Source organism: Vombatus ursinus, unplaced genomic scaffold, assembly GCF_900497805.2.
Source record: "Vombatus ursinus unplaced genomic scaffold, bare-nosed wombat genome assembly UNPS02000582.1, whole genome shotgun sequence".
Taxonomy (NCBI): Eukaryota; Metazoa; Chordata; class Mammalia; order Diprotodontia; family Vombatidae; genus Vombatus; species Vombatus ursinus.
In genome coordinates, this window is record NW_020940360.1 from 32,481,097 (window position 1) to 32,488,524 (window position 7,428).

The following is a 7,428-nucleotide window of genomic DNA, read 5'->3' on the forward strand; positions in this document are numbered from 1 at the left end:
GCTTCGCAAGTCTCTTTTTGAGTTTTGAGAGAAACAAGAGAGTCTAAGAATCAGTAGTGAGGAGGAAGTGCACTCGAGGCATGGAGGATAGTCAGTGCAAAAGCCACTGACAGGGTTTAAAGTGTCCTATGTGAGGAACAGTAAGAAGGCCAATTTGGTTGGACCATAGAACCTAGGAAGCAGTGTTTTCAAAGTTTGGAAGTGCAGGTTGAGCCCATGTTGTAAATGGCTTTAAAAGTCAAATGTCCGAGTTTATATTTGACCCTAGAGGAAATAGGGAAATATTAGAGTTTATTGAGCAGAGGAGTGATGTTGTCAGACCTATGCTTTAGGGAAATCACTTTGATAGCTAAGTGAGATGAATTAGAGAAGGGAAAGACTTGAGGCAGGGATATCAATTAAGAGTCTATTGCAATAGTCCAGGTGAAGGATGAGGGCCGTCAGATTTGGCAATTAAAGGAACATTGGAAACTTTGAAGAGAGTAGTTTCAGTTGAGTTATGAAGCTGGAAGCCAGATTACAGAAGGTGGATCTCAAACATCCTCATCTTTTATAATTCCAATCTACCCAACACAATAAAGGACTCCCTCCAGATCCTTAAATATTTTATTCATCTCAGGAGAGCACTTGGACTGCCTCTCTGTTATCCTTCATTCTCACTTCACAACTTGCCCACTTTTCTAGTCATACAAGTGCTTGATTGATGAGACAAATCATTGTTAGTAATATGTTACAGGAACAGCTAGGTGGTGCAATGGATAGAGCACTGGATCTGGAGTCAGGAAGACCTGAGTTCAAATGTGACCTCTGACATTACCTGTATAACCCTGGCCAAGTCATTTCACCACTGTCTGCCTCAGTTTCCTCAACTGCAAAATGAGGATTTTCATAGCACCTATATCTCAAGGTTGTTGTGAGGGTCGAATCATATAATATTTGTAAAACACTTAGCACGGTGCCTGGCACTCTGTAGGTGCTTAATGACTACTTGTGCCCTTCCTACTAGGCACCTTTTAATCACCCTTTGATTTACCTGTTACTTTGAATATTCTTAGATTACTATTCTTCAATTTGCAGCCTGAAGAATATTGGTGTAAGAGGTGTTTTGCAATGGGGAACAACAGATTGGGGTCATTAAAGGCATTTCATAATTTCCTAAAATGTAGTATAGTCCTTTGTTTTCCTCATATTAACTCTGGACTCAGCTCATTATCCATCTGTAGTGTCTCTCTGGGATAAATGTGCTGATGGTTGGCCCATCCAAAAACGTGTTATAATCTGGGGAAAATGCATTCTTTATTCACTGATTTGTTTGTTTGTTTTCCCATATAGATTGCTGGGGGTATAGTTTTTGAGTGACTGTGGATTTTATTGAAAAAACCCTGTAATGTTCTTGGGATTGATGCAGACAATACAATGCCATCTGCAAACAGGAACATCTGAAGAACCTCAATGTTTAAAGAAGAGGTTTTTAGCCTGTTACCATGAATTTGATTTTTTATTATTAAAATAGCTATTTCCATTTAATTGGTTTCCTTCCTAATTGATTTCCTTTGTAATCCTATGTATTTTATTTTATCATTTAAAAACTTTATTCTAAGAAGGTGTCCATAAGCTTCACCAGACTGCCAAAGGGATACATGACACAGAAAAGATTTAAGAATCCCTGATCTAAAGGAATTCCTCTTCTATTTGGGCCTTTTGTATCCATATAACATGGGTGAACATCTTTGGTTTTTTCTTTGCATTATGTTAATACCCAGAGAATTATTGAACAAAGTTATCTGTCAGTCAGCAAACATTTATTAAGTGCCTACTATGTACCACACACTGGAGATACGAAGAAAGGCAAAAGATATTTCCTGCCCTTAAGGAGCTTACAGTCTAATGGGGGAACATAACACACAAAAAGGAACTGAAAAAATGGAGGCAAGGAGGGAAAGGTATTCAGTTGGAACATGATGGAGAAGTCCAGGGGTGCAACCTGGTGGGGAAACGAAGAAATGATACCCTCTTTAAATGGTGGTTCCTAGAAGAGCTCTCTTCCCCTTTTCCCCTCCCCCCCCCCACAGAAGGTACAAATGAAGTGTGAGTTTCAGGCCTGAAGCATCCATCAAAATGATATTGATATGTACATATAAGACTTCTCATTTAAAGAGAATGTGCCTCAATTTCCTTATCTGTAAAATTGAGGAGGTTGGACTAGAGAGCATCTAAGGTCCCTTCTAGCTCTAAATCAATGATCCAATGGCTACTATGATCCTGTGATCCTATGAACCTTCCAGATTGCACTTTGCTCCACTGAATCAAAAGCTTATTTTTCATCTACAAATGTTCTCAAGTATGTGTGTGGCTTACCTGAGCTTGCTGATAAGCTTCCTGTAGGCTTGTTTTCCTCTCCACCACATTTTGCTATTTACAAGGTAATACTTATCACAATCTTCCATTCTTCTTGCCTTCAATTTTTTTTAATTGCTCTGCAATAAAGGCTCTACAAATACCAGGGAGTAATTAACTCAGTAGGCAGCTAGGTGGCACAGTGGATAGAGCCTTAGGCTTAGAAGCAGGAAGACTCATTTTCATGAGTTCAAATGTGACCTCAGACACTTATTAGCTGGGTGACCCTGGGCAAATCACTTAACCCTATTTGCTTGAATTCCTCATCTGTAAAATGAGCTAGAGAAGGAAATGGCAAACCGCTCCAGGGTCCTTGCCAAGAAAATCCCAGATGGAGTCACAAAGACTCATACGTGACTGAAATGACTGAACAATAACAAAACAGTTAACTCAGTGAGCAAGATGAAGCAGCAGCTGGCCTCCAGGTTCAATAACTGTCTAAAGGCATGTTGTGGAATATGTTCTCCAAATTACCAAAATTAGGAATATCTTCCATCTCTTCTCTATAAATCTCCAAATTATTGTTAAATTTCTCCTTTCTCACTCATGATGCCCTATTCATAAGATTTGACAATTTATTCTTTTTAAAAAAAAAAGTTGAATTTTAAAAATTAACAAGCATTTTTTTTTGTACCTCCCTCTTCCCAGTTTGTCTTAATGGCCATGTGATTTATTGAAACAATCAGGTAACATAGAAACTTCAATTATAGATTTTCATATAACAAGAAACAGGGTCTGTTGTAGCTTGAATCAATTTCTCTTTTGCCTGCTTCTGGTAAAGGGGGAAATAAAACGGAAAACTTTCACAAGATTTTAGACTTTGCGGAGATTTTCCTCAACAATCATTGAGGGATAGCACACACAGAAGACTGACCTCTACTCTGCTTAATTTCATCATGACTGGGTTTCTCAAAATGTTTTAATTATCTCTCCCTGTATGTCTTCATTCCAGCTCCAACTCTGCACCCCCTTTGCCCATCTTGGTGTATGTTCACGGATTCCCAGGTCCTTCTTTGGGATCCTACATTGCTTTAGAAGAGACTCAGTTCTTACCTCTGTGCTTGCTTGGCTGCTGGGGAAGTACCATCCGGTGCCTTCCTCAGCTCTGCCTTCTGGAAAGGGAAACCCAAAATAGAGCTCAGGCTTCCTTCTCTGGTCCCAAAGCCCTCAGGCACGAGACAAAGTCAACCACACATTGAAGAAGAGTGAGGGTTATGGGAAGGGCAAACTCAGTTACATAAATAATGTTGCCCATTGGCTTCTGTTTGACCAAGAGTTTAAGTTTTTATTATCTGAAGCAGTGTGGGGGCTTTTTTGGTCTCCTTTTTTTATAATAACTGTTTTATATTGGTTAAGCTTTCCTTAGAAATGTTACTAATCAGTATTAATATCTTTTACTCACTTCTCAGAGTCAATAACTTGTTTATAAGATTTAAAATTTTGTTAATTTCCAGAAGCTTTTGTTGTAACGGAGGAAGTCAACATATAAAGGGGAGCTCCCTGAAAGCTGGGGCTGGGGTCTTGGGAAGAAGGCAAGGTGGACTGAAATATATAAAGTCTTGTACCCAATACCCTCATTACTTTCATTGATTATCAAATAGCCAACATTTATCCAACAGTTAAATTTTGCAAAGTGCTAAAATATTACTTCATTTTATCCTCACAAAACCTTAGAAGGTAAGTGCTATTATCTCTATTTTGTACATTAAGGAACTGAGGCAGATAGAGGACAAGTGACTTGACCAGGATCTTACAACTTGTGTCTAAGTAAGGATTTTAACTTTTCAGTCATGTCTAACTCTCCATGACCCCCATTTGGGGTTTTCTTGGCAGAGATACTGGAGTGGTTTACCATTTCCTTCTTCAGCTCATTTTACAGATGAGGAAACTGAAGCAAACAGGATTAAGTGACTTGCCCAGGGTCATACAGCTACTAAGTGTCTGAGGCCAGATTTGAACTTGGGAAGATGAATCTTCCTGACCCCAGGGTTGGCACTCTATTCACTGTACCACCTAACTGCTGGAGTAATTGCCTATCATGCTTTCTCATCTCTGTCTTTTCTTCTGATTTTTTATTGAGCTTGACTTTTTTAATTGTGGCCACTCACTACAGCAGTTGGAATGATAGATCTCTGATTTCAGGGAATTTAAGAATGAGGAGGAGATTTTGTAATTTTTTTTCTACTCATTTCAGTTCCTTCTTTCGGTGGTAAATGCTTCTGCAAATGAGTGTTTGTGTGGTACCCTAAACATCTACATGAGGGAGGGAAAAGGAAACCCGTGCACAAAATGTACTTATCCAAAGGAGATTTATTAAAGGGTAATTTTAGAGCTAGCTACATATGTGAGTCAGGTGTTATAGGCCTCCAAATTTGCATACAGTTTGAGGGGATGGTGTGTCAGTTACCCAAATTGGGATGGTATGGCAGTTCCAAAGATTGCTTCCCAGTGGAAAGAACACTGGATTTGGAGTCAAAGAAGTTGGTCTCTCAGCTTTGCTACTTACTGCTTATGTATTCTTGGGTAAGTCACTTAAATTCTTTAGGCATATGACTAGAGGGCCATTTAATATTTTTATCAGTGTAACCTCTGGCCCACAGCCCCTCAAGCTCTGGGTTCACATAGACCTAGTCTGATCTCAGGGATCTCCAGAAAAAATCATATTCTCTTTGACTCATTATAGCTCTATCCAGAAGTTATTGTAAGAAATCTTTGAATGTATCTCACATATAATTCACCTCCAAGTTTTCCCAAATGTAGTTAAGAAAGTACCCAGTTTCTGTACTGGGAGGCAGTTAAGAATACTAGACCTGGAGACAGAAAGACCCGAGTTAAAATCCTTACTTAGACACAAGTTGTAAGATCCTGGTCAAGTCACTTGTCCTCTATCTGCCTCAGTTCCTTAATGTACAAAATAGAGATAATAGCACTTACCTTCTAAGGTTTTGTGAGGATAAAATGAAGTAATATTTTAGCACTTTGCAAAATTTAACTGTTGGATAAATGTTGGCTATTTGATAATCAATGAAAGTAATGAGGGTATTGGGTACAAGACTTTATATATTTCAGTCCACCTTGCCTTCTTCCCAAGACCCCAGCCCCAGCTTTCAGGGAGCTCGCCTTTATATGTTGACTTCCTCCATTACAACAAAAGCTTCTGGAAAGTGTGGACTATCTTGCTTGCTTGTATTTGTAGTCCTAGCTCTATTTGTCTGTCTGTCTGTCTATCTTTCTATCTATCATCACCGACCATCTTAGGGAGTAATCTGCCTACACAGAAGTTGCCATTTGCCTGGATGTACCTATTTTCCTATTTTATATTTATTTTTATATATGTTTATATTACCTATTTACCAGACATGGCATATGTGGGATCAGTGACAGTCCTGCACAATATTCTTTCTTTTGTTATTTAGTAGTTTTTCAATCATGTCTAACTCTCCATGACCCCATTTGGGGTTTTCTTGGCAAAGATACTGGAGAGATTTACCATTTCCTTCTCCAGCTCATTTTACCATGAGGAAACTGAGGCAAACAGGGTTAAGTGACTTGCCCAGGGTTAAGATTACAGTGATATCTAGTAAGTATCTGAGGCCAGATTTAAACTCTAAGATGAGTGTTCCTGACTCCAGGCCTAGCACTTTATCCATTGTACCACCTAGCTGCCCATCCTTTCTTTTGCATAGCTCTAATTTCTGATATTGCCTCAACAGTATTGCATTTAGAAGACTAACACTTGAACCAATCAATAAACAAGTATGTATTAGGTTACATCAAGTCAATGAGCACATACTATGTGCCAGTCTCTGTGTTTTTTAAAAAATTTATTTATTTTAAATTTAAACTAAAAAATTAAATATACACTAAGAAAAGAAAAAGAAACATTATAAACTTAAATACAAAATGAAAAATGAAAAAAATAGCATTGCCATGTGCACAGCAGAATGTAAGAGAAGATTCAAAACATAGAGCAATAAATTTCTGTTTTAAAAAGCCTAAATAATAAATATTATGTATTATGTTCAGAGTTGTCCATTTTTTCTTTGCTTCCTTGTGAGTTTTCTTTTGTTTTCTGCTGTGCACTTTTTACTTTGTTCTTTTTCTCCCCCTTTTTCCTCCCCAAGAAGGTGCAATTGTGTGTATATATATACACACACACATATATGTGTGTACATGTATATATACACATATATGTGTATGTATACTTATTTACATGTTCATATGTGATCTATACCTATGTGTATACACACACATATATAAACACACAAACACATATATATTACAGTATACACACGAAGATGTATACATGTATATACACATATGTGTATATTTACATACACACAAATATACTTAGATATGCATAATCATACTCATATATAGACATATACATTCATATGCAGTTATGTAAGACCATACTATATTTATTTGTCCTCTGTCTCTCTGAGGGAGGATAACCTCTCCCTTCTTAAGTCCAGGTCGTTTCATAATTTTCTAAGTCCACTAACTCATTATTTCCTATATCACAGCAATATTACAACCTTATACTGTCTAGTTATTTTAAATAGTCTAAAACAATATTAACATAGCTGACGTATAGTATAGTTTCCCTATTTTTCTCTTATGATTAAATCTATTTTAGCTTTAACTTTGTCTGAGATCATAATTACTACTCCCGTCTTTTTTTCCCTAATAAATTCTTTGTTTTATATGTTTGTGTGTATTTCTTATTTCCTATCCCTGCTGACTCTTCTAATTTACTTCTACCTGCTACCTTGCCATCCTACTACTTAACCTACTCCCCTCCAAGAATCTCTTCCTTATCCTCCCATTCCTATTAATCTATTTTATTTATTTATTTTTTGCCTTTTTTTTTTTTTTTTGGTGAGGCAATCGGAGTTAAGTGAGGGGTCACACAGCTAGTAAGTGTCATGTGTCTGAGACTGGATTTGAATTCACGTCCTCCTGACTCCCAGGCCAGAGCTCTATCCACTGCACCACCTACCTGCCCCCCATTCCTATTAATCTAAACAC